We start from the raw sequence: 27,828 nt of genomic DNA, 5'->3' as shown, positions 1-27,828 counted from the left end.
CCTAAGCTTTGGCTTCTTGAATCTGAACCACTCCTATTACAGTGAAAATGAATATTTGATCAACCCCCTGTTGACCATGTGTCCTTCCTAAGGCAATTTTTAAATTTGGAGAAGTACAGCGGGGCTTTCCTTGGTGTTAGGATAGGAGGGCTTGGTTGTTCATAAAATATTGGAATAGCCTTAGGTTTTCATGTGCCTGTATTTATACTACTTAAAAGAAGAAACCCCTCTGAAATTGGAGGAAAGAGACTTCGGTTTTAGGGCCAGTTTTTGTACTAACTAATATATAAATAGGTCATTTACATTATGGTCCTTATATTTCTAACTTTAAAAGTTATTTTTCAGCATAGGCAATATTTTATTTAGGTTTTTTACCCATTCTTAGAAACTTGTTCTTGGAAATTGATATCTAAATAGACATCTTCAAATTTGTTTGAAGCTTTGGCCAGAACTCATTATGTTTACATTTGTCAAGTGGAATTACACCTTGACCATTAAAAAAGAAATCCTGTTTGGATGCACTTTTGAACTGATTAAGGAAATTATTTGTTTTGAAAAGATGAATGTATTTTAATACTGGTCGATGAAGCTTGATTGGACTATGCAATACAGGTGAGGCGGTTGTATCCTGATTTTGATACCAACTCTTTTGTGTGTGCTCCCAACCATCCACTTCTGTGAGAAGAGCAAACAATAGGAACTGTAGCCCAAGCATGGGTGAGTCATTACTCATAAGAATGACAGAAAAGCAGTTTCAAATGCCAGAAGTGACATTAATGCTGTATAGTCATGTCTCAGGATATTTTGGCTGCCCTCATATTTGATGGCAGCAGCAGCTACAGCAAAGTGCTGTTGTTGAGTATGCTGCAAAGAGATGGCCAGAGTCTGATGTCAGTTCCAATTTTTTGAAACACTTAATCCACATGATTTATTGGTCATCTTTAAAGGTTAGATGTGTTCACCAACTGCAAGGCTCTAGAAACAGCCTGTCCAGCTGTTCATAAGTAATATTTGCTACTGAAATCCAGATTAACAGATGTGTGCTGAGTACCAGATATTTACACATGTATAGTCTCAATGTACCCTTGCAAGTACCTGTGAGGTGGATCTTGTATCAACTTTCATAGATGAAGGTGTACTAACAAAGGTTAAACATCTCATCTGAGCTCATATGACTAACAATGGTACAACCAAGCAAGCCCTTCAGTACTCACTCCTGTTGGTAACCAGGTCTCATCTCTTAGGTTCTGATGTCTATGCAGCTACTGACTGATGAGCTGAAGTAGTGGTCTCATGAGTAATGAAAGAAGAGTATCCCAAGAAAAAATAAGAAAGACATCACACCAATGAGAAACCCCAGCAAACTCAGACCTTCCTGAGCTTTCAATGAAAGGACAATCCCTACACACCCAAGGTTTGGACTGGATTGCTGGGAACATTTATGTCTTTCAGCCTCTCAGCCTAAGTGATCCTTCAACAGTCTCTGCAAATGCATGAAGAATAAGGATATCTACACTGAGGTATCATCATCCCAAGCTCTTAGCGAGCTGCTGCACTAGATATGTTCAAACCATGGTACATTTGGGTAGTTTATGCCTTCAAGGCAGACATCCTCTATCGTTATAACAGTATTTTCGATATTCACTCAATCTCTCTGCCGCCTTTGACTCCTAGCTTAGACCAGGAACAGAATAAGAGAGTAATTAATTAGATCATTGACTTTGGAGTCAGACTGATAGGGTTTCTCATTTTTGTCACTGACTGGCTGTGTATTTTTAGGTAAGATAGTTTACCTCTGTCCCTCAATTTACTCTTCTGTAAAATGACAATAACAATAATAGCTATCTCACAGTAAGGTTAGGAGGAGGGATAAATAAGAGTAAAAATTCTCTATTTGCTTTGGGTTGTTCAAGTATCATCAAAAGGCCGATAAGTGTGTATGTGTAGGTATTATTTTTTATTTAAATTCTTTTTGATTCTCTTTAGCCTTTACCTTTTTGCTTTTTCGTCTTCTCCTAAATGCTCTTTAAATTCCTATTTTATAAATAAGTGTGTCATCCAAACCTACTCTCTGTTTATTTTACTTCCATCAACCCATTCTGTGGGGAAAAAAAAGTTCAATCACAGCTTTAATTATCACCTAGGTTCTAATAATGCTCAAATTGAGACACATTTTAAATAGGTGACTTTTGAGAACGCACTGTGTGCCAAGTTCTGGGAGAGTGTCTCTTACATGTATTTTATTGATTTATCTCAAGAGCAAGTATATACTATTATTTTGATATTAAAGAAGAGAAAGTTAAGTCCCAGAGAGATTTACTAACTTGCCCTAAGTCTCACAGCAGGTGGATAACAGTTATCACTGCTGGCTGCCTGCTGAGCTATAAGAGGTTCATTTTTCACAAACCATTTACAGATTCATTTACAAGGCATGTAATAATGTTCTGAAGAATTTGGGCAGTACGGAGGTGTTGGATAAGAGGAAAGTTTTTAGCTTAAAAAAGATAATATAGTACAAAGAGCTCAGGGCCAGCTGTAAGCCTTAGGTTGGATTTTTTTTTTTCTTTTTAGCAATTTAGAGTCTGTTATCTCAGGATAGTCATATAATCATTTCAATCTTCATCTTAAAAATGAGATTCATAATGTTGATGTGAGCATTTTAAAACAGCATAGATAAGAAAGGTGTTTGTAAATCTTCAGTCATTATAGAAATGTAAATTCTATTACTCTTATGTATTTTTCAGACATGCAGAATTCCATATGTAATCTCAGACACAATTGGTGAATATTAATTAACTGTTGGGCAAGATTCATTCTGATTTCCTGATATAATTTTGACTAACAAAAGATGGAGAATGGTAGGCTTGCTTTTTTAAAATCATATTTTAACTTTGGAAGGAAGCTCTGTTAGCATCAAACTGAATTTTGGAGCCATTTTAACCAATTCTAAGTGAGAATCTATTTTATTTATTTATCTATTTATTTATTCTGACAGAGTCTTATTCTGTCGTATAGGCTGGAGTGCAGTGGCGCGATCTCAGCTCACTGCAACCTCCATGTCCTGAGTTTAGGTGATACTTGTGCATCAGCCTCCCTGGTAGCTGGGACTATAGATGCTTGCCACCACACCTGGATAATTTTTGTATTTTCAGTAGAGATGGGGTTTCACCATGTTGGCGAGGATGTTGTCGAACTCCTGGCCTCAAGTGATCCACCCACCTTGAACTCCCAAAGTGCTAGGATTACTTGTGTGATCCACCATGCCCAGCCAGTCAATTAAATTTTGTTAGTCAGTAAAGCTACATATGATTCCAATCCCTGTCTTTCCCAACTTAGTTCATTGTACTAATATCTAGCTGGCTTTTGGAGATTCCACCCCAATGAAGCTAAAACACAGGAAAGTATGTGTAGATTATATCTTTGGTTCATTTAATGGGCTAGAAAAAAGGGGTTTAGCTGTCTCTTTAATCAAGCAGACTTCGGACTTTTTCCATAAGAATAACCCAGGTACTGATCACCTTAATGACAACACTATTTTAAAAAGCATTTTAAACACATTATACTGTAGATTATTCTCTCTTTTTTTAATCTTAATGGAGCTGTCCTTGAAGGACCATTATGCCATTCCTTTCAGATGTTTAATAAAGCAAAAGATTATAATGATCATGCTTGAGAATAGGTTTTGTGCAGCTGGGAATTACAATGTAGCAATCTTTGATCAAATCATCAAGATGCTAAAATGTATTTTTAGCGGAGTGGTGATGGGGGATTTATCAAATTGGTTTAATCAGTATTACCTATGACCCTTCATACAATTATATTTTTAATTATTGTCGTCCTAATCAAAACACATGTATTTATGACTCCTTGGTGCACATTCCTAATTTGAGATCTATGAGAATTTCATTTCAGGCCCTCCAACTAGCAACAACCCTAAAGCTATGTAAGCAACTGAATAAAGCATGGGTACATTATTCATTGTAGAAAGTGCTAGTGTGGGGCTTTGAGTGTGGGTACCTGAATGTGCTTGTTTAGGTTCAAAATGTATGTTGTGCTTATTAGCGGGCATGTGTTAGACGTGTAGTTCAATCACCTATAATAATGTTACCTTAAATCACCTATAATAATGTTGCCTTAAATGTTACCTTAAATCACCTATGATAATGTTACCTTAAATCACCTACAATAATGTTACCTAAATCACCTGTAATAATATTACCTTATGAGAGATAGTTTGTTTTATGTAAACTGTTAGTATCAAACTTTTTAGCAAGTATTCAGTAAATGGTAGCCCTTTAAAAACGATATGCTGTGCCTCACAATAAGAGGAGTCATCTATGACAAACCCACATCCAACATTATGCTGAACAGGCAAAAGCTGGAAGCATTCCCCTTGAGAACTGGAACCTTACAAGGATGCTCACTCTCACCATCCCTATTCGATGCAGTACTGGAAGTTCTTGCCAGAGCAATCAGGCAAGAGAAAAAAAAAAATAAAAATTCATCCAAATAGGAAAAGAATAAGTCAAACTATCTCTCTTCACTGATGATATGATCCTGTACATAGAAAACCCTGAAGAATCTGCCACAAGGGTCCTGGAACTGATAAACAATTTCAGTAAAGTTTCAGGATACAAAATCAATGCACAAAAAAATCAGTAGCATTTCTATATACCAATAATGAACCAAGCTAAGAGCCAAATCAGGAATGCAATGCCATTTAAAATAGTTGCAAAATATAAAATACCTAGGAATACATCTAACCAAGGAGATGAAAGATTACTACAGGATCTCTACATGGAGAATTACCAAACACTCATGAAAGAAATCATAGATGACCCAAACAAATGTGAAAACATTTCATGTTATGGATTGGAAGAATCCATAACAAAGCAATCTACAGATTCAACACTATTTCTATCAAGTTACCCATGCCATTTTTCACGGAACTAGAAAAAACTATTCTAACATTCATATGGCACTAAAAAAGAGCAAAACAATTCTAAACAACAACAGAAAAAGCCACAGGCATCACATTGCCTGACATCAAACTGTACCATAAGGGTACAGTAAGCAAAACAGCATGACACTGGCACAAAAACAAACATAAAGACCAATGGAACATAATAGAGAACCCAGAAATAAAGCTACACACCCACAGCCATCTGATCTTCGACAAAGTCAACAAAGTAAGCAATAGAGAAAGGACTTTCTATTGAATAAATGGTGCTGGGATAGCTGGCTAGCCATATGCAGAAGAACAACACTGAACCCCTGCCTATCACAGTATATAAAAATTAACTCATGATGGAGTAAAGATTTAAATATAAGATCTCAAACTAAAAGAATCCTAGAAGAAAGCCTAGGAAACACCATTCTGGGAATGGATCTTGGGAAATAATTTATGACTAAGTCCTCAAAAGCAATTTCAATAAAAACAGAAATTGACAAGTGGGACCAAATTAAACTAAACAGCTTCTGCACAGCATAAGAAATTTTCAAAAGAGTAAACAGGCACCCTACAGAATGGGAAAAAACATTGGCAAACTATGCATCTGTCAAAGGTCTACTATCCAAAACTATAAGGAATTTAAACAGCTGAACAAGCAAAAACAAATTACCTCATTAAAAAATGAGCAAAAGACATGAACAGACACTTCTCAAAGGAAGACGTACAAGAAGCCAGAAAATGTGAAAAAATGCTCATCATCACTAATCATCAGATAAATGCTAATAAAAACCACAGTGAGATACCATTGTATACCAGTCAGAATGGTTGTTATTAAAACGTCAAAATATAACAGATACTTGGAAGGTTGTGAAGAAGAGAGAATGTTTACATGGTGTTGGTGGGAATATAAATTAGTTCAGTCACTGTGAAAAACAGTTTGGAGATTTCTCAAATAAAACAGAGCTACCGTTTGACCCAGCAATCCCATTGCTGGATACATATCCAAAAGAAAAGCAGTCATTCTGCCAAAAAGACATATGCATGAGTATATTCATCGCAATATTATTCACAATAATAAAAACATAGAAGCAACTGAGGGGCCCCTCAATGGTGGATAGATAAACAAAATGTGGTACATATATAACACGGGATACTACATAGCCAAAAAGGAATGAAATCATGTTCTTTGCAACAACGTGGGTGCAGCTGGTGGCCACTATCCTAAGCAAATTAACACAGAATCAGAAAACCAAATACTGCATGTTCTCACTTATAAGTGGGAGCTAACTAATGGGTATTCATGCCATAAAGATGGCAACAATAGATACTAGAGACTACTTGTGGGAGGAGGAGGACAAGAGTTGAAAAAGTAACTATTGGGTACTATGCTCAGTACCTGGGTGACAGGCTCATTCATGCCCCAGACCTCAGTATCATCACAGAATATACCCACATAACAAACATGCACCTATAACCCCTGAACCCGAAATAAAAGTTGAAAAAATAACAATAATATGCTGAACATTGAGACAATATTAATAATTAATAATTTTTAAACTGTCTTTATCACATTGCTCTTGACAATTCAGACTTAAGAAATCTAGACCCAAAGGACTGACAAAGCAAATTGAACCTCTTTTTTTTCAGACTCACAACATATAAAAAAATCATTTCTGGGAACGAAGTTCCAGTAAAATAATCAGTTGTCTTTCATCGTGTATGTGCAACGTGCAGGAGGAAGGTTTGCCTGGGATCAGTGTCTCTTACCTAGAAGTCAGAATCTAGGAGGCTTCCATGGAACAATCAGGGATGTTAGGGCTCTGGAAGCATCTCTGAAAGAAGCACTTTCTTTGTGGCTCACCAAAGAACAGGATAGAAGAGAAAGAAAGCAGCAAATGCTGAAATGAGGGGTCCAGGAGGAAACTGTCGGGTTTCTGAGGGCTGGCTAAGAAAGAGAAGGCCGCTTCCTGAAAGTAGGCCTAGGCTGAGCAATCGATCCAGTCAGCAGAAATAGAAAAAAAAAAAGAAAAAGAAAAAGAAAAAAAGGCCAAGGATGGAAAACCAGTTAACAATTCAACCTATGCAATATTTACTTTTGATCCCAATTTAAGGTTTCTAATAAATCAAACCCTCTAATCATCTTATACAGATATTTTAATAAAAAGAATTCATGACGTAGGTTGGCTGTGGCTTAGGCAAGGCTGGATTTCCATCACATTGTCTCAGACTCTATTCCTGGCTAAATGGTGAACCTGTTACACCTAAGTATATCATATCATAAAGGAGTGAAATAAAAATAAATCAGACCCCAGGTATCATAGGGGGTAACAGAGTAGTAGGATTTGTTTTTCTTAGAAAGCTCTTATTATTTTTTGGTCTCTGCGCCTTTAGAATGAAGGCTCTTTAGTCTTTTGTTTTTAAAAGTTGAGAAAATTGCTGTATCTTTAGATATTTCCTTTTATGCTTGAAAAAATCTTGCAGCAGTAGAAGATAAACATTTTAAGTTATTGTGAAGAAGAATCCCAAGTATATAAGAAAGGGAAATAAAAGGCAGGTTACAGTGGGGCAGGCCTTACTGGCAAAAGGTATAATGGGTGGTACAGGGAGCCCGGGACTGTCCTGCAGAATCATATCACTCTATAAGGTTAAGCGACTTGCTAATGGCCATGTTTTGGAAGGCACGCCTGATGCCAAAGTTCATCACCTTTCTTGATGATACAGTCTCTATGTTGATAGGTTTTTGGAAGGGAAATGAGCCCAATCAACCTCTCATGCACACCTTCTTACCCATTTTCACCTTACTGTGGCTAGCCTGTGTGCAAACGCCTTTTTGACTTTTCTCCCACTTCTGTTTGTTGCCTTGCAGATAAAAGGAAATAATATAATTGATCATAGCCCCTTTGGGTATCAATGATAATAATACATATGTAGCTTATGACTTACTCATTTTTCAATCCCCCTAAATAAAACAAATAAACTACTTTGTTGTTCCTTGCAATTGAAAATGAAGTAACAAGTTCAGCAAGTGGTGCAAACTGCATTTTGAAAGTTTCCATAGAGCATGAGTAATTAGGCAATTTAGCACAGTACTTCTGGCTGATGCATTTTGTAAAACTTTATCTATTCAGGAGCTCTTTGCTTGGGAAAAACTCAGCCTGCATGCAGTTATGTGTTTTTTTATGTGGAGATAGCACATACTTGCAACTCTTTGGTCTTATAAAATTACTTGACACTATTTTTTCCCCTTTATGGTGAACTGCTATCATCTGTCTTTGAAAGTACTTTAAAAATACCAAAGTTGAAGTTCTATTCCCTTCACAGATCATTGGGTGCTTTGCCTTAGCACCTTACATAATGAATGTCTCATTGGCATACTGCTTAAGCATCATTTAGTCACAAAACCTGAAAAAATTCCCTATTGACTAGGAGTGGCTTTTTAAAACCATAGCAATATATACATAAAAATACAAAGAAAAAAAAACCAACACAAGGTCATATAAGAATTACTGTAGGATGCTTTCTCTGTGAAATGACCTGGGTAAATCTAAACAAAGAGCTCCTTAATTAAATTAGCAGAAATGGTACATGATCTCACTACACTGATTCTTCCCTCATTCCTAGATTTAAAACAAACAAGATATTCCTCATGACCCTAAATAAGTGCACAACTGACCACTAGAGTCGTGCTTAAATAGAAGAATACTGAAATAAACAGAAAACCCAAGTAATTTAAAACATTCGTAGTAACCAAATTTCCTACCAAATCCTCGAGAGAGTATCTGTTTTCCATGTGCATTTGCAGAATAAAAGCATTCTCTTTCACCTGTGTCTTTGATGAGAGAAGACATTAGAAGTGCTATGGCAGGTGGAATGCTAGAGGAACAAGATCAGAGACCATGGCGACATTACAGCTGCAGCTACAGTACGTATACCTGCATATGTGAGAGTGAAAAAGATCTCAGACATGGAGAGCTCGGGACTTCTGCATGACATAGTGAATTGGCCACACACATTTATCTTTCTTCCCTTCTAAAACCCTTTCCAAATGAGAGTAAAGGAATTAATCGGGCATTAACCCACAAGAACCTAGATAACAGGAGAGGAGACAGTAGCTGATAAGACACTTGAACAAACTTTGGAAGAAATCGAGTGGAGAAATATTAGCTAATTTAGCAGAGAAGTGCATATTTAAACTTATATAAAGTAACAGAAGGGGATACTAATAAGGAGTGATCCAGTTTGCCCCACAGCTTCCCTTGAAATGTCCACCATTTAGATCCTCAGATCCCAAAAAAGGTAGGGTAAAGGATAGGACAGGTATGCCAAATGCCCTTTCTCACCCATAGCTGCCATGTTAGTATCATTTTCCCACTCCACGGCAGTGAGTGAGTGGAAATAGTTTATTATCTGAAAAGTTTGAAACCAAGAGGCTCCAGGTTAAAGGGAAAACATGTTAGCCATGTGCAGAAAGCAGAAACTGGATCCCTTCCTTACACCCTATACAAAAATTAACTCCAGATGGATTAAAGATTTAAACATAAGACCTAACACCATAAAAACCCTAGAAGAAAACCTAGGCAATACCATTCAGGACATAGGCATAGACAAGGACTTCAAACACCAAAAGCAATGACAACAAAAGCCAAAATAGACAAATAGGATCTAATTAAACTTAAGAGCTTCAGCATAGCAAAAGAAACAGTTACTACAGTGAACCAGCAACCAACAGAATGGGGAAAATTTTTTGCAATCAACCCATCTGACAAAGGGCTAATATCCAGAATCTACAAAGAACTAAAACAAATTCGCAAGGAAAAACAATCCCATTGAAAGGTGGGCAAAGGATATGAACAGACACTTTTCAAAAGAAGACATTTATGTGGCCAACAAACATATGAAAGAAAGCTGAACATCATGGTCATTAGAGAAATGCAAATCAGAGCCACGTTGAGATACCATCTCATGCCAGTGAGAATGACTATCATTAAAAAATCTGGAGACAACCGATGCTGGAGAGGATGTGGAGAAATAGGAATGCTTTTACACTGTTGGGAGTGTAAATTAGTTCACCCATTGTGGAAGACAGTGTGGTGATTCCTCAAGGATCTAGAAATAGAAATACCATTTGACGCAGCAATCCCATTGCTGGGTATATACCCAAAGGATTATAAATTTTTCTATTACAAAGACACATGTACGCGGCACTGTTTACAAAAGCAAAGTCTTGGAACCAACTCAAATGCCCGTCAATGATACTTGATAAAGAAAATGTGGCACGTATACACCATGGAATACTATGCAACCATAAAAAAGATGAGTTCATGTTCTTTGCAGGGACATTGATGAAGCTGGAGATCATCATTCTCAGCAAACTGGCACAAGAACAGAAAACCAAACACCACATGTTCTCACTCATAAGTGGGTGTTGAACAATGAAAACATATGGACACAGGGAGGGGAACATCACGCACTGGGGCCTGTTGGAGGTGGGGGGTCTAGGGGAGGGATACCTGGGGGTGGGGGGGATTGGAGAGGGATAACATTAGGAGAAATACCTAATATACATGACGGGGGGATGGATGCAGCAAACCACCATGGCATGTGTATACCTATATAAGAGTCCTTCACGACCTGCACATGTATCCCAGAATTTAAAGTATAATAAAAGAAAATAACACTAAATGCAGAAGGTGGCATGGGAGAGATAGGACCCTACAAGGGAATATAAATGAATCTATAAAATCTGAATTAAAGAAACTCAGCTCCTAGTATACCAGGGACCAGGGGTGTTTCCTCTTCAGGATCTCAGAGAAACAAATTCAATGGCTTCAAAGGAAAGACTCTATGGTTCTAAAATCTGTGAATATCCTAAAGGAAACCATGGCTTATAGTCTGATCACTTCAAGCTCAGCAGTCGACAAGCCCTGCCAATATACAGAATAAGCTTCCCCCTATCCCAATAAACTTTCTTAAGCCTCAGCCTTAAATGGGAATTGACAGACAAGGATTATCAGACATCTGAGAAAAGTATCCTCCATGAGGTAATGGAAACAAATCAGAAAATATAAATGCAGAGGAAACAGAGACATATCGGGATCAGAATAAAAGGTGCCCCATGCAGGCATAGTCATACATATAATAAATATTCTCATATTATTAAAACATTGTATTTGTGAAGTAAGAACTGGATGCTGTAGAAAAGAACAGTTGAGGAAAAAGAAATAATTCTTAGGATTTAAATATTTGCTATTTAGAAAAAAAAAGATTCAGTGAAATGGGAAAGAAAATTAAGGAAATTTCCCAGAAAAACAAAACAAAACAAAAAAAAGGACAATAGGAGGACAAATTAATAATATTAGAGAATCAGTACAGAAAACTAACACTCAGTTGATAGGAGTTGCAGAGAGAACAGAGAGACTGAAAGACAATGATCAAATAAATAATTTAATAAACTTTTTAGATCTAAAGGAATGCACCTCCTTTGAAAAGACCATGAAGGTAAACGTTACAGAATGAGGTAACATTATTTCCAATTTAGAATTCTTTCAGCCTCTCTTTTTCTGGGAAAAAGACCCAGAAAAGTTCTTTCTCAAGCAAAAGGGTAAACATAAGACATTCTGTTCAGGACTCAAATATTTGACACTAGTAAACACTCTTTAAAAAAGCTATAAAAGGATATTCCTCAGTAAATGAGGTTATTCCTGAAAGAGGAAAACATAAAACTGAAGGAAAGACCCAGCACAGGGAAGGAGCAAAGGGAAGTTGCAGTATGATGACTGGGTCATTTATTAACTCTTGTAAGAGAAAAAGTTGAACCAAAAACTAACCATAATTATAGGATAGTGCTTAGCTCTGGAGTAAACAATATTTAGGCATAATAATGTAAAGACTGATCATTGACCTAAGCCAAATTTATTCCAAACCATATTGAGAAGATGGGGATGGAAGGAAAGTGTTGTGGCTGAGTTAAAGGCTCAACTACAAACATGTCAAAAACTGAACAATTAGAAAATATCATTATAAACATATCCTTTGGAAACATAGGGACAAATAACAGAGGAAATTACTGTTAGAGGTATCCAAATTTTTTTGGAATTAAGGGTTTCAGAAAAAAAGGGATTTCTCATCCAAGGGCTCTCTAATTTTACAAACAAAAATCATGTTACATAGGCAAACGCTTTGAAAGACTGAAAAAATGTACATACAGTTTGTTAGAGGTATAGATAGATGGATAGTTTTATTAATAATACCATTGTTTAGCATTGCTCTCCATTTTCCCTTTTTTCTTTTACTGCTTCATTCATGTTCTTTTTCCTTTTTCTTTCTTCTCCTCTTTTTTCTTCTTCTTCACCTACAGCTCTTCCTCCTTTCTGCACCCACAAGCTTTAAATTAAAAATCCCACTAAGTACTGAGCAAAAATTGTATTTCGGATTTATTTTTTTTTAACTCATTTATAATCACATCACTGTAACATTCTAGAGCTTTAAGCATAAATAGAAAATTATGAGTTACCAGAGAGGGGGAGGTGGGGGTGGGAGGAGGCCACTTTTTTGAAGGTGTGCAAACTTGATTGGCATCAGACTTCCTAGCAACATTACACACAAAAATAATATGAAAACGTCTGAGGAGAAGTAACTTTGAACTAAAAATTCTATCTACATAACGCTATTATATAATGAGTAAAGATAAAATACAGGCATTTCTAGGTATTGGAGGATCAGAAAATTTTTTACCTACACACCCTCTCTCGAAGATCTGCCATCTTAAGACACAAAAACACAAATCATTAGGAGAAAGATTGTTAACAAATATGATTCCATAAAAATAAAAAATGTGATAAAAGTTATGAAGAATAAAGCTGGAAGAATATATTTGGAACGTGTTTTATGAATACATACATAATATCTAACATGTATAAAACACTTATAAAGCCAATATGAAATAGAAAATAGCACAACAAAAAATGAGCAACCAGAACAAATGAGCATTTTTCTGAAGTAGAAAGCATATCATGACTCACATACAGATAAGAAATTGTCAGGGTTTAATTTCATTGAGAGCCGGGGAAGTGCATAAGAAAAGATGCAATACCATTTCTCACCCACCCCACTCGTGAAAGTTAGAATTTCTTATATCATGTAATTATGGAGACATAGTGTAACACAAACTTTCATATGCAGCTTCTGGGAATTTGTGTAGCCATTTTGGAAGGTAATTTGGCAGCATTTATGAAAATCAAAAATGTGTATGTCTTGTGACCTCGGAGTTCCACTCTTAGGTCTCCAACACAAAGCAACTGCTACTCATAAGCTCAGTAGTCATGCACATGGGTGTTCATTACGGCATTGTTGAAAGTGTAAAAGATAGTGACATGGTTAGCTATTCTGTGATATATTCATACTCCAGTGTATTCAGCAAATACTATAATTTGTCTCTCTCAATCTTTATATTCAAGCGCCTATATATTATTTTAGTGTCATTACATATATCATGTTTAGACCATAAGGAAATATTTGTCATTTAGAAAACAGGTCATATTTGAGAACACAGGGTTTGGGAATGGATTATACATACCACACGCCATATATTTTAATCTGTAGTAGCTGTGATCATGTTTTGGTGGTATACTCTGTTTGTCTTGCTGAAAATTTTATTCTGGATATTTCAAATAACACTTGGTTGCAATCCACTGCAATTTGAGATGAATTCTGCATTGCTGAGCTTTAATTACTTCAAGAATAAGCTAAGTGTGGCCTGTGATAATAAATTCTTTTCCAAAATCATCCTTAAGTGTGGAATTTATAAGCATGGATTTTTTTTTCTGTTGCATAAATGAGAATGAGATAACACTGTGTAACCATATCTGAGATCCAGCTAGGACTGGGTTAACTTTATGTTAAGAATGTTTCTGTACCTGTATTGCTTTATGGCTTTAAAACAGATATACTTTATTTTCTGAACTAATCATAATCTCGTAGTGAAAAACTGAATGCATTTTACTTTATTCTTCTTTTCATTGTGTCACTAATAGTTCATACTAGGCTCATATGGGGCTTCTACTGCATGTTCAATAGCTACTTGTCAAATTACCCTGATAATGTGACAGAAAGAAGTTACTGGGCTGAGCTCTTGGCTGTTAACTTCAAGTAGAATGACACCTTCACAGGAAATGTGACGCTGTGGGTCTGGTCTTTATATTTTCCATTGTGTCCTTGGAATTAGGCCAGCCACCTTGCTGTAAGTCTGAAAAGGAGACTGACACCAAGGATAGAAGAGCAGAGAGATGGAAAGAGCCTGGGTCCTTAGTACTATTCTTGATCCAGCCCTCAGCCCATGCATTATCTCCATATCCTATTATATGGGAAAATACTTTCGCATGAGGTTAAACTATTAGTTGAAACTGGAAGGATAATAACTGGAGAAAATGAAAAATAAACTTGAGTTTGCAGCTATCAAAATGTTAAAAATTGAAAATCATTTTTTTTCCATAACATCCACATTTTCCTCTTGAGTAACTGGTAAGATCTGGGAAAACAAATAAAATAAACCTTAGAAATAGAAATGGTTGAATACTTAAGTTGAAAGGAAATAAGGACCAATTTGTCTAGCCCATTTATTTAAATAGGGAATGTGAGGTACAGAGAAATGTAAACCCTGCTCAGGGTCACTCAGCAAGTTTGTTGCATTTCAAGATTAGATCTCAAGGCTGTGTTGGCCACTTTGTACTGTCTCTCTGCGGTGTTGTCAAAAAGAGAATATTAAATGGGAAGAGGAGACTGAGGCCTTAACAAAACAGCTACAATTTCAGTGTATTCATCAATGCCTGCTTACCTAAAACTTCACAGGGTCCTTTAAAATTGCATCATTAACTTGAAGGGATGTATAAAACTGAGGCATTATTATTTTATGTTTCATTTTATAGGAATATACAATGTCAACACTTCCAGTGTTGTTTATAAGTAATTAATAATTATAGGCACATTAGGGAGTTGAGGATTTTTTAAGCGATAAATGTGTCTGGTTTGGTTTATATCCTTTCTGATTAATGCACGACCTATGATACTTGTTCATTTCATCCTGATTTAATTGGGAAATGTTATAGTCTTAATTTGGGGCCTACGTTTTTATGCCATACAGATTCTTTGCTTATACCTCTTTGCCAACTTAACATTTAATATCATTTGTATTCCCACACCTCTGAATATTAAAATAGAAAAGTTTTTCAGTAATATAAATTATAGCTTCCATCAGAGTTGCTGGTGGAATTAATATCCCAGATTAATGTGACATTGAAATATAAGTGTGTGGCACATTAAAAGGATAAACAAAGCTGCAGGGACTCTGGTTTGCAGCCTAAATTACAGGTTAGGGAGTTGAGACTTTGGGTCTACACATGATGTTAGGAGAATTTTCCTCATACACAAATCTATGCATCCTTTGCCTTCTGCTGTCCATTGGCCACTCCCACTGTGGTTCAGTCCAGAAGCATTTATAAAACACTGACTTTATACCCAACAGGGGGTAAGATGTGGATAGCATGTTGGCAGGGGTAGAAAGTAAAGTACAGGTACCAAAGAGTAGCAGAAATATGACAAAGAATAACACAGTGACTTTGCCCATAAGGAATGTATCATCAAATGGATAAGCCAGCTCGTCTAGTAATTACGACACATTATGATAAGTACTATAGTAATGGTTTGACCAAAGTACTATTGAATATAGAGGAGAGCGCCGTTGCTTGAGGCTTCTCTGAGGATGTAACATATAAGCTGGATCTTTAAATATGAGTAGAATTCTGTGTGTGGATGAGAGAAGGAAGGATGGGAGTGTTTGGGGCCAGAAAAGATGATTCATAGTGGTAATCAGGTTAAGAAAGTTATTGGCGAAGCATCTGTGAGAATGTAGTTCAGGAGGTCTAGGGCAGAGATGTGCATGGTGGAAAATTAAGCTGAAAAATCTAGATGATAAAAGACTGATGGAACAATGCAAGGAATGCTCACTTAACTCTATTCGCAGCACGATTTATAGCTCAAGGCTTCTTTCTTCCTCTGCAGACGTGTTGGTCAACTCTGCTTGTTGATCAGTTATTAGTTGGTCTGTTCATCCTAATCTGCTATGGGCAGACCATCATGCATGTGCATGCAAATCAGTGGAACAGGTTGGCCTTCTGTCATATAGAAAGGATCAAAGGCTACATTTCGCTGCTAGGAAACCAAACTGAGCCATATATAAGATTGCATCTATGTCAATATAAATAAAGTCAATAACAAATTTAATATCAGGAAGCAAACAGGAATAAAATAAGGTGAAATGGACTCTACTACTGAACAATAAGTGCATGTTTATTGGTGTCAGGTTCCTCTTTATTAATAAGTTGATAGCATAAATACTTTTCCTTATCATGCCTATGTTTCTTTGTGTAACAAATCAATCTCCAAGATTCTTTTGGAGTCTCTGCTATCCTTGCCAAAGCTAGTCTTACAGTAATTGTTGCTTGAGAAGAGGAGATTACCCATGAGTGTAGGTCTCTTAGGCATGATTATAGATAAGGAGCTATCATTTTTCCTTGTCATTAGAATGGTTTAGGATAGTTGACTCAGTTTCCTTTACAAATTAAACCTAGTGTTTAGGGAAAAAAGTCAAAGATAGTTTGTATATTTTTACCAACCTCATAATAACAAGCATTTAAAGCCACTGAACACATGTACTGATCTATGAAATGCTGAAAACAACACACTGAAGGGAAATCCAGAGTCCCTGAAATCCAGCAAGTTTAAGTGCCCATTGCACATACGTGTACCATGCACCATGTGGTTTAAGGTCAGAGTATGCATAAAGTCATAGAAAAAGAGGCCTTGGCATTGCAAAACGACATTGGAGCTCATCTGGCCTAAGCCAGAGGTCTGTGGTCCATCGTAGAGAGCCTTGTAGAGGAGTAGAAGAGTACAAAGCAGAGAATCAGAAGACCCAGGTTCTAGGATGGAGAATTCCATTGCTGTTATTAATAGATCTTGGGCATGTCTCTTTACCTCTATTTGTCCTCGGTGCACAGAGCTATGTTGGGACAGAAATTAGAAAATATTTATGGACTCTCTCTGAGTAGTGAAAATGAATTATTATTACTATCATTGTCACTGCTTATAGTAGGAAGAGCATTATTACTACGAGACTTTCTGATCATCTAAGTAGAACTAGACTATATTTTACCTCTCTACTCTCTGTAGAGAAAAGTTTGGCATGCGAAGTTTGAAATAAATGAGATTCAATAGCACATTTTTAATGTGCTAAAATATTTTCAAATGCTTTCCAATGCCATTTGCATATAAACAATTTGCTAATTACAGATAAATTATTCAGTTATTAAAATAGGCCCTACAGGATATGTATCTGGTAGTATTTCAGTGGTTGCTTTTTCTTATTTTACTTCAAAATAATTGATTTGTATTTCTTCAAAAGTGTTTTGTTGTAGACTTTATAAAAACCATTTCACTTGTCCTCACTTCATACCCCATTCCTCCCAAATATTCTGAATCAATAAATCTTTAATGAAGTAGTTCATCCAATGCTTGAAACAACTTTTAACCCTAAAGTCTGAACTGTTGGTGCTGACTGGGTCTCTGCCTGTGGTGAGCTACTGCATTCAAGGCACAAGGGCAATGTTCTGATACAACGACTGTTCGTCTTCTGAGATGCACATTGGAAAAATGTCCTAGTGAACTACACCTTATCCATTCTAATTGCAAGCAACAATGATAGACACATTGTGTAACACTGCATAATCCCCAAATCATTCATGTATGTCAGTCTTCAGAGTATTGTGTTAGCATTTATATTTCACATGATGGTTATCCTATTCAATAAACAATTCATTTTCAATGTTGCAATGAATCCTTACCCCGAAGACATAACTCAAGGACATGGTACAGAGAAAAGAATCTAGATTAAGTGGATTCTAATCCCATGTCTGCCAATGACTAGGTGTGTAACACTGAGCAAGTTGCCTCACCTCTCTGGACCTACTTTGCTCATAGACCTAAAAATCAGGTTAAAAATTAGAATGTCTTAGAGTTCTTTTTTTCTATTTCTATTTCCTGCTCAGTATCTCCCTGTCTACTCTTGATGAAAATAGTGTTTTATATTCCTGACCAAAGTACCTTTTATTTTTTTCTTTTAATTTTTGTTTTAGTGAAGGGGTACATATGCCTTTTTATGCTCTATCAAAACTTTTGGGCCTGTGTGCCTACTTTCCTCAGGAACCCACAGCCAGTTGTATGGCTCCATGAAGCAGGAAGCAGGGGCAGAGCACGAGAGGTCTGTCCCTGCAAGAGCATCTGGGCCAGGAGAAAAGGTAACAGGAAGAAGGAATGGAATTGGAAGGAAGTAGTCTCATTTCAGAAACAAAATAGCTCCCCTCCTCTTGTTCTAACTGTTCCTCTGGCAATACAAACTTTCTGCTTTGAGGGTCTGTAGCATTCCAGAACTCGAGCACCCAGTCAGGATAGAAAAAATACATTGTGTTCCTCCACTGGAGCCCAGTTGACAGCAGGCTGTTGTGGGACCAAGAAGTCCAAATTATCTGGAAGTGGAGCATACAGTCATGAGAACCAGTCCACAGCTGTCCCCGGACCTAGGTCAGGACCTCTTCAAAACCACCAGCATGTAGACAGCAGCAGCAGATAGGAGAGTGTGTTGAACTTACCTCTGGGACCTGGAATCTCTTCCATCACAGGAATGAATCCAGCCTCAGGAGCACTAAGCCCTCTCCCCCAGTCTAATGGAATGGCAACAAATAATATAGAGATGCTGTTACTGCTTTCTTTTTTTAATAATGAGTCTTGTTCTGTTGCCCAGGCTGGAGTGCAGCGTGGCCATCTCGACTCATTGCAGCCACCACCTCCCAGATTCAAGCAATTCTCCTGCCTCAGCCTCCCGAGTAGCTGGGATTACAGGCATGTGCCACCACGCCAGGGTATTTTTTTTGTATTTTTAGTAGAAACGATGTTTCACCATGTTGGCCAGGATGGTCTTGATCTCCTGACCTCATGATCCACGTTAAAGTGCTCTATTGTTGCCTCTATGTTTTCCTACAGCCACGACTTCCTAGATTCTCCAATGACCCCTGTCTGTGCTTTGTGACATGGAAGACAGAGAGGAACAAGTGGCTTCATGGCTGCATTGGGACATTCTCAGCCATGAATCTTCATTCAGGACTCAGGGAATACATGTTAGCCATTGCACTTAAGGACAACTGATTTCCCCTCCAATCTGAGAGGAGTTGCCTAAGCTTTTTTGCTCTGTCTCCCTCCATACTAACTTTGAGGATGCTAGTGACTACCTGAACTGGGAGATAGGGTTCCATGGGATTTAAATTGAACTCACTAATGAAAAAGGCATCAAACATACAGCCTCATTTTCACCTGAGGTTGCTAAGGAACAAGACTGGGATGAGATCCAAAGAATAGAGACCTTGCTCAGGAAAGGTAGCTTTAAGGCCCCAATTACCAGTGAATTCAGAAAAATGATGAAACTCACCAGGTACCAAAGTGAGAAGGTGACAATCAGTTTTGTAGAGTATATCACTTCTTGACAACACTGTTTCCAGAACCATACTCCTCTTCACGCCCCACTCCCTACAAGCATTACTCCTGACACAGGGCTACATGACCAGTCCCCCTCCCCCACAGACACCAGTGGCTATGACATCATTGGAGCGATGCCTCCTCTTCCTGGTCCAGTTATTTCTATTACAGCACCCTTTTCAGCTTCTGTTGCCACATCTGCCTCCCCTTGACTGAGGAGTGGTGGGTTACATTGAATGAAACAGAACGCGAGGGGCCTAAGCCTTATCTCAGCCTTCCCTCAATATGAGGCTCTGGTGGATTGGGGCTCCTCCCTGACTAGTGAGAATTACTGTGTGGGTTCAGAAATACCTTGTCTTGTATTTGCCACATGGGTATTGGCCACACTCTGGAAGCTAGAATTAATGATCCACGAAGGTTGAACCTACACACACCCGTGTAGCTGCCCCAGATCAAGTAGGTGTATTCCCCTGGTAGTCTGGACAATGGAGACCAACAAGAAACAGTTTTAGGTTGTATCAAATTCCTGTTTTTAGACTTTCAGTTTATTGCATACCAAGAGTTAAATACAACCCCGATGATACATAAGTGGATGCCACATTAGGGTTGGATGTGGGCGTCACACGTTCTTTAAGGCTTCTGGACAGAGACCCACATCAAGATCAGAAGCCTTTTGGATGGCATTGCAGATCTCATTGCTCAGTAAGCCATGAATATTTTCACTTTCATCCCACTTTCAGTTGGATTTTCTGGCACTTTTCCTGCACTGAGCCTCCTGATTACTGAACAGAGCTCCGGGGCATAACCTGCTGAGGAATGGAATGGAGATGCCCATGGGAAAGTGTGATGTCATCACTGGACGCCGGTGTGAAAGGAGAAGCCTCCTCCCTGCCACTCATCCACCTCGCTCCCTTGTTGGTAGCAGTGCCTGTAGTTGGACCTACATTCTCCGAAGCATAGATGGGCAAACAGTAGTTGAGTTAGGCTTTAGGACACATCATAGGAGAGAATACAGGATCCCTGAGCTGGTTTTCTTTTTATGCAGACGTCCCTAGGGACCAGTAAGCAGGTGAGTCCCTTTTTCTAGTTTGCCTGTAGAAGTGGGAAGACCATTGATGTTCCAGTCCTTTCAAGACTTTACAACAGAGCTGTGTAATTTCACAAGGTGGATCTTTTTCTTGCCTAACAGGTTGGGAATCTTCACCCCACCAGGGCAAATTTCTGAATAGCTTATTTTAATCTAGGCCATTCCAACCTTCATGTGACGTATTTTCTCTTTTTATTGTTGCTGATTTCCACATTTCTGTCAGCAGTGTGGTTCTCCTCCTTGCTGTTCTTCACTTGTTTGGTGGCAAAGTTCATGGAACTAGGGAACTTGGAAAATGCTTTGAAAACATTGTCACAAATGCGCTGCTGAAATGATGCACAGAAGTGGCCAGTGGGAAGAAGGGATCCCAAGGACCTGACACTGGTTTTGAAGAACATCTCAGAAAACTCTCGAAGTGGAATGGGTGCCAAGCCAGTGAACACAACATTTTAATTTAATTATTTTTAAACGTCAATGTGGTGTTGGTGTGGCTTCTCGAAATGGGCAGATATTCAAGTTAGAAGAACTTCTGCATTTTTCCCCTGCCAGGAACTGGGGAGAGGGAGCAAGGGTACATGTGAGAAAGAACACATGTGCTGTTCTAGGCATTGCCGTCAAGTTTCTGGGAAGGAGTGGGCAAGGGTAAGTTGGTTTGCTTGGCACTGTCCTGTGCTGCTTGAGAGGACCTGGGATGTGCAAGGGAAACATGGCGACAGGGTGCCCAGGCCGCGGCTCCCTCACTGCTGTGCTGGGTTCCTGCAGCCTGCCACGTTTCCCTTGACAATGTAAATGAAGATGGAGGGATTGTTTTATGACTTTCTGCTGCTGACAATAAATGAATTGTTAAAAACATTGGGGCAACAGTTACTCTTAGGTGCCATGGATCAATGTCAGGGTGATCAGCTCTGGACTAAGCCACCCACCTCATATTTGTAGAATTACATAGGGCCACACTCATTACTTTCCAAGTGTCTATGTCAAAAGTTGTGTTTAATTTCGAAGAAGAGAAAAAGCAAAAAAATTAGTGCTAAACTTTCACCCCTGAGCATGTACACTCGGTGATACTGGTCACGCAAGCATTTATAGTGCCATGCTTCTTAAGCTGATTTTTTTTTCTTGTAGAAATGTTGGACTGAGCACAGTGGCTCATGCCTGTAAGCCCAGCACTTTGAGAGGCTAAGGCAGGTGGATCACCTGAGGTCAGAAGTTAGAGATCAGCCTGGCCAACATAGTGACACCCCCATCTGTACTAAAAATACAAAAAATTAGCCAGGCCTGGTGACATCTGCCTGTATTCCCAGCTACTTGGGAGGCTGAGGCAGGAGACTCACTTGAAACCAGGAGGCAGAGGTTGCAGTGAGCTGAGGTCACATTACTGCACTCCAGTCTGGGCAACAGAGCGAGACTCCATCTCAAAAAAAAAATTAAATAAATAAAATAACGTTGCTCTATTTCCTCTGTTTATCTTCCCCAATGTATAGATTTTTTTTTCTTTTATTTATTTGTTTAAATTAAACTTTAAGTTCTGGGATACATGTGCAGGAAGTGTAGATTTGTTACATAGGTATACATGTGCCATGGTGGTTTTTTGCACCCATCAACCCGTCATCTAATGCTATCCCTCCCCTATCCCCCACTCTCTGACAGGTCCTGGTGTGTGATATTCCCCTCCCTGTTTCCATGTGTTCTCATTGTTCAACTCCCAGTTATGAGTGAGAACATTTTCCAAATTCCTCTAAACTGCCCTCTAAGAGTCAATTTGACTGAGGGATATTTTATTCTTATTAATGAATAGGCATCTTCCAAGCACTCCCAGACATATATAAATTTTTGAAGAATATAATCCATACTTAGCATTCAGTTTCACATAGCATATTAACATGAGCCTTTCCTAAAAGATTTCTATATAACATTATGATTTTCATCTTCACTAACCATGTCTGTAATGGAAGCAGCTAAGTCACGTATGTTTGCTACTTTGGTCGACACTTGAGCATGCACACTCAGTGATGCTGGTCATGCAAGCATTTACAGTGCCATGCTACTTAAGCTGATTTTTTTTTCTTGTAGAAATGTTGGGCTGGGCACAGTGGCTCATGCCTGTAAGCCCAGCGCTTTGAGAGGCTAAGGTGGGTGGATCACCTGAGGTCAGAAGTTTGAGAAGTTTTTTTTTGGCTAAATGGTTGTACCTTATAGATGAGTTCTCAGCAGTAAGCCCATTTAAAATTTTTTTTATGCCTCGTGATCCTGACAACACATCAAGAGGAGCTGATTTAGGAAAACACAGATTGTTTGCTAATCCCTACTGTGAGTGACTTTCTTACTAATTATTTTTTGACTTTGAACCTTTAAAAAATTTTCTTTGAAGGTAATTATTGTGCTGAAGATTTTTTTGATTAAGCAAATATTGGCTTTAGAACCTCTCTTTAAATCCTATTCTTTTTTAAGGTGCATGACTAAAATAAATTACTTAATGTTTTCTACATACTCATTTAAATAGATTTTGGTATTTACTTACATAGAAGATTTTTCTTAGAATTCAGTCTTCTCATCTATTCCCTTATGTTTTAGTAGATACATACAAACCCACAGAATCCTTTATTTCTTTATTTCAAGCCTTTAACATTTTAATAATCAGCCTTCCTAAAATGATTGAAAATTGGATCTCTGGGTTTTAATAATCTCATAAGAAGTAAGAACAAAATAATGGAAGTTTTAGTTTTTATTGGTCATAGAATCAAATTTATCTGTAGAATAAAATGAGATAGAATGGTTTAATAGAGGGGCTTTATCAAATTACTTTAAACAGAAACTTTAAAAGAACTTGCTTAATTTCTATTTCTTACATGCTTTTTTTGATTAGTTGATTACATGGAAAATTACAATTTCAAACTATACTAGTATATCATTTGAAAAATGAATAAATTTAGACTCACTTTTCTCTTTGTATGCCGAATAGATGGCAGGATAGTAGTCATTTCATGCAACAACTACTTTTTTTTGTGAGATGGAGTCTGGCTTTGTCACCCAGGCTGAAGTGCAGTGGCATGATCTTGACTCACTGCAACCTCCACCTCCTGGGTTATTCTCCTGCCCAGCCTCCCAAGTAGCTGGGACTATAGTTTCGTGCCACCACACCTGGCAAAGTTTTTGTATTTTTTTTAGTAGAGCCGGGGTTTCACCATATTATCCAGGATGATCTGTATTCCCTGACCTCGTGATGTGCCCACCTCAGCCTCCCAAAGTGGCGGGATTACAGATGTGAGCCACCGTGCCTGGCTAACAACTACTATTTGAGTCCTTTTTTGGATGATCAGCACTGCTGGAAGTAGTGCAGAAGACAGAAGGCTCCTAGTGCTCAGGAAGCTGAGGCAGTATTCTTGGTGAGATAAGCTAAGCACCCAACAACACCTAGAGAATGTATGCATATTAGCTTTTAAAAAGCAAAGCAAGGTAATGAACAATGTTGGTACAAAAGCAGTTTTTAAAACTACTTCAAAATAATCTGGATTGAGATAAAGGAAATATGGATTCACGTCCTGACGGCTACTGGAGGTGTGGGAAGAAAGACCAAGCCAAGGGGAGCAGGGAAAAAAGGAGCTTGTTGAGGATATAGACCTCATTGAGAGTTTGTACTGAAGTGAGGAACAGGAAGCTTCTAGAGATCTCCAATGCTGGCTGGATAGGCATTTGAGTGGAATCCGATTCAAGTCATAATATCAGATACCAGCCAAGACACCTAAGAAAGTGAGACTTGTACATTTCTGTCTACAGAGAACATTTTCTATTCAACTCCAGCTGTTGTAGCTGTGAGCAAATGCAGATCTGGTGTGTCCAGATCTTCAGATTTTTCAAGGCATCCAGACACAGAGATTTTAAACAAAATGCTCCTAATTTTAAACATTGACTCCTTTTTAAAAACCACTACATGAGCCAAATTAAAGATATCTGCTGTCCTGATATAGCCTAAGAATGTCCGGTTTGCAATTCTGTACAATCTTGAGAATGATTGGAAGATTAAAAAGTGAGAACGACATAATAATAACAGGGAATGAGAGAGAGGATATTGGTAATCATGTGAGAAATCAGCAGGAATCAGATCCACACCAAAGTAGACCTGTGGAAACAAGAAATGGGAGGCCAATTTAAAATACATTTCCAAAGAAGTGACAGAACTTGCAAAGTTTATTAGTTCACATATGAAAATAAAATTCATGAAAAGAAGCCTATCTCAAGATCTTGGACTTGAGGTTCCAGGATGATGGGGACAGAAAATGGAAAGTTGAGGACTTAGGGGACAGTGAGAACCAATTTCTTATGTTCCAGTTTTTACTGAGATACTGGAGAGATAGAAGCAAATTGGAGATATTGAACTAATGAGCAGAAGATGTAAATTTCAGAATTGATTAGGTAGTTATCTGATCTCTGTATAAACAATATATATTTGCACGCATTCCTCTTCCACATATAGAAAACATTTATCTTTCATTTTTGAACTTGGGCAATGTAACAGATTGGCTCATTTTCCCAATATGTTCCACCCTGTATTTCCATTTCCATGTATTTGTCCATTCATACATGCATAGTGTTGCCAGATTTTGCAAATAAAATGTAGGAAGCCCAGTTAAATTTTGATTTTAGATAAACAACAAATAATTTTTTGTATAAATATGTTCCAAATATTGCATGGGATATTTTATACCAAAAATTATTCATTGTTCATCTAAAATCAAAATTTAACTGGGGTTCTATGTTTTATTTGGCCACTCCATGCATAAACACTTCAGGTCATCGTCCTATTTCTCATGGACCACAGCTATAGTCTTCTTACTTGCCCCTTTGTTTTCACCTTTGTCCCTCTACCTGCCATTCTCCACCCAACGGACAGGGTGACTTTTAAAAATCCACTTATGTCACCTCCTAGCTTAAAACGTTTTAATGGCTTCACTTTCTACTAAGAATAAAATTCCAACATCTTACCATGACTTTGATAATCTAGTACTACTTACATTCCCATCGACAGTATACAAGGGTGTATTTTTTCCCACATCCTTGCTAGTACTTTTGTCTTGCTAGTATTTTTTGTCTTTTTGATAATAGTTATTATCTTGCTAAGAGTATTGCTAGTATTAGTGTCCTGCCAGCACTTTTGTCTTTTTGACAAAATATAATAGTCATTCTAACTGGAGTAAGAAGATATCTTATTATGGTTTTGATTTAAATTTCCCTGATTAGTGACATTTAATATATTTAATATTTAATATACTACTTGGCTATCTCAATATCTTTTTTTTTTTTTTTTTGGAGATGATGTCTCATTGTGTCACCCAGGCTGGAGTGCAGTAGCACAATTTCAACTCACTGCAACCTCCACCTCCCGGGTTCAAGCGATTCTCCTGCTTCAGCCTCCTGTGTAACTAAGACTGCAGGCATTTATCATCATTCCTGGCTAATTTTTTGTATTTGTAGTAAAGTTAGGTTTTCACCATGTTGGCCAGGCTGGTCTCAAACTCCTGACCTCAAGTGATCCACCCACCTTGGCCTCCCAAAGTGCTGGGATTACAGACATTAGCCACCGCACCTGGCCTTGAATGTCTTCTTTTGAGAAATGTCTATTTAGGTCCTTTGCCATTTTATAAGCAGATTATGGTCTTATTATTCAGTTGTTTGGGTTCCTTATACATTTTGGATCCTAATCCCTTGTCAGATATATGGTTTGCAAATATTTTCTCCAATTCTGTGGCCTGTCTCTTCAGTTGTTAGTTTGATGTAATCCCATTGGTCTATTCTTGCTTTCGTTGTCTGTGCTTTTGGGGTCATATTCAAAGAGTCATTGCCCAGACTAATGCCATAGAACTTTTCTCCTAATATTATTCTAATAGTTTCATAGTTTCAGGTCTTCCAATGAAGTTTTCAATCCATTTTTAGTTGAGTTTTATATATACCATGTGATAAAGGTCTAATGTCCACTTATCTATATGTAATTGTCTATTTTTTTTTTATTTCACCACCATATATTAAAGAGACTTTCCTTTTCCCATTGTATGTTCTTGTCACCTTTGTTGAAAGTAGGTTAACTGTAAATATATGGATTTATTCCTGGGATCTCTATTCTTTTCCATTTGTCGGTGTGTCTGTTTTTATGCCAATACCATGCTGTTTTTGTTCTTGTAGCTTTGTAGTATATTTTCAAGTTAGGTACTGTGATGCCTCCAGCTTTATTTTTTTTTCTCAACATTTCTTTGGTTATTCAAGTTTTTTTGTTGGTTCCGTATAAATTTTAGGGTTTTTTTTCTATTTTTGTGAAGAATGTCATTGATATTTTGATAGGCGTTGCATTGAATTTGTCAATTGTTTTGGGGAGTGTTTTAGACCATTTTGTATTGCTCCAATAGAATACCAGAGACTGAGTAATTTCTAAAGAAAAGAGGTTTCTTTAGCACATGGTTTTGCAGACAGGAAAGTTCAAGGTTGGGCAACTGCATCTGGCAGAGGCTTTATGCTGCATCATTACAAGGTGGATGGCATCACATGGCAGGAGCATGTGCAAGAGCAAGTGGAAGCATGCCAAGATGAGACCAAACCCAACAGGTGGCTTCATTTTAAACTACCTGCTCTTGTGGTAACTTATCTAGTCCTGCAGGAGTGACAACATACTTTCCTGAGAGATGGCATTAATTCCTTAATGAGGGTGGGTCCCTCATGATCCAAAGGCCTATTAAGGTCCCACTACCTCTCAGTACTGTTGCATTGGGAACCAAGATTCAACATGTATTTTGGTGGGATAAATTATGTTTGAACTATAGCAAGTTGTATGGATAATTTAACAATATTAATTTTTCTAAACCATGAACACAGGATATCTTTCCATTTATTTGTATTATCTTCAATTTTTTTCATCAATGTTATACATACAGTTTTCAGTATGGAGATATTTTCCTCCTTAGTTAAATTTATTTCTAATTGTTCATGCTTTGTTGCTATTTTGAATGGAATTGTTTTCTTGATTTTCAGATAGTTTGCTCTTAAAAAGTGTTGATTTTTATATGCTGATTTTATACCCTACAACCTTACTGAATTTGCTTATTATTTCTAACAGTTTGTGTGTGTGTGTGTGTGTGTGTGTGTGTTTGTCTGTCTGCGTGTGTGTGTGTGTGTGCGTGTGTGCAGTGTTTTGCAAACAGGGACAATTTACCTTTTTTTTTTTTTT

General features: G+C 37.7%; 1 protein-coding gene and 1 pseudogene across 1 annotated transcript in view; both read left to right on the top strand.

The window, feature by feature from the left end:
• The window catches only part of HS6ST3 (heparan sulfate 6-O-sulfotransferase 3), a 739,085-nt gene that overhangs the window by 469,067 nt on the left and 242,190 nt on the right, over window positions 1-27,828 (top strand). The gene's annotated exons all lie outside the window — the stretch shown is intronic.
• LOC108305314 lies at window positions 18,232-19,601 on the top strand (annotated as a pseudogene).

This window comes from Cebus imitator, unplaced genomic scaffold (assembly GCF_001604975.1).
Source record: "Cebus imitator isolate Cc_AM_T3 unplaced genomic scaffold, Cebus_imitator-1.0 Scaffold62, whole genome shotgun sequence".
NCBI lineage: Eukaryota > Metazoa > Chordata > Mammalia > Primates > Cebidae > Cebus > Cebus imitator.
This window is presented reverse-complemented; position numbering and strand designations above follow the sequence as displayed.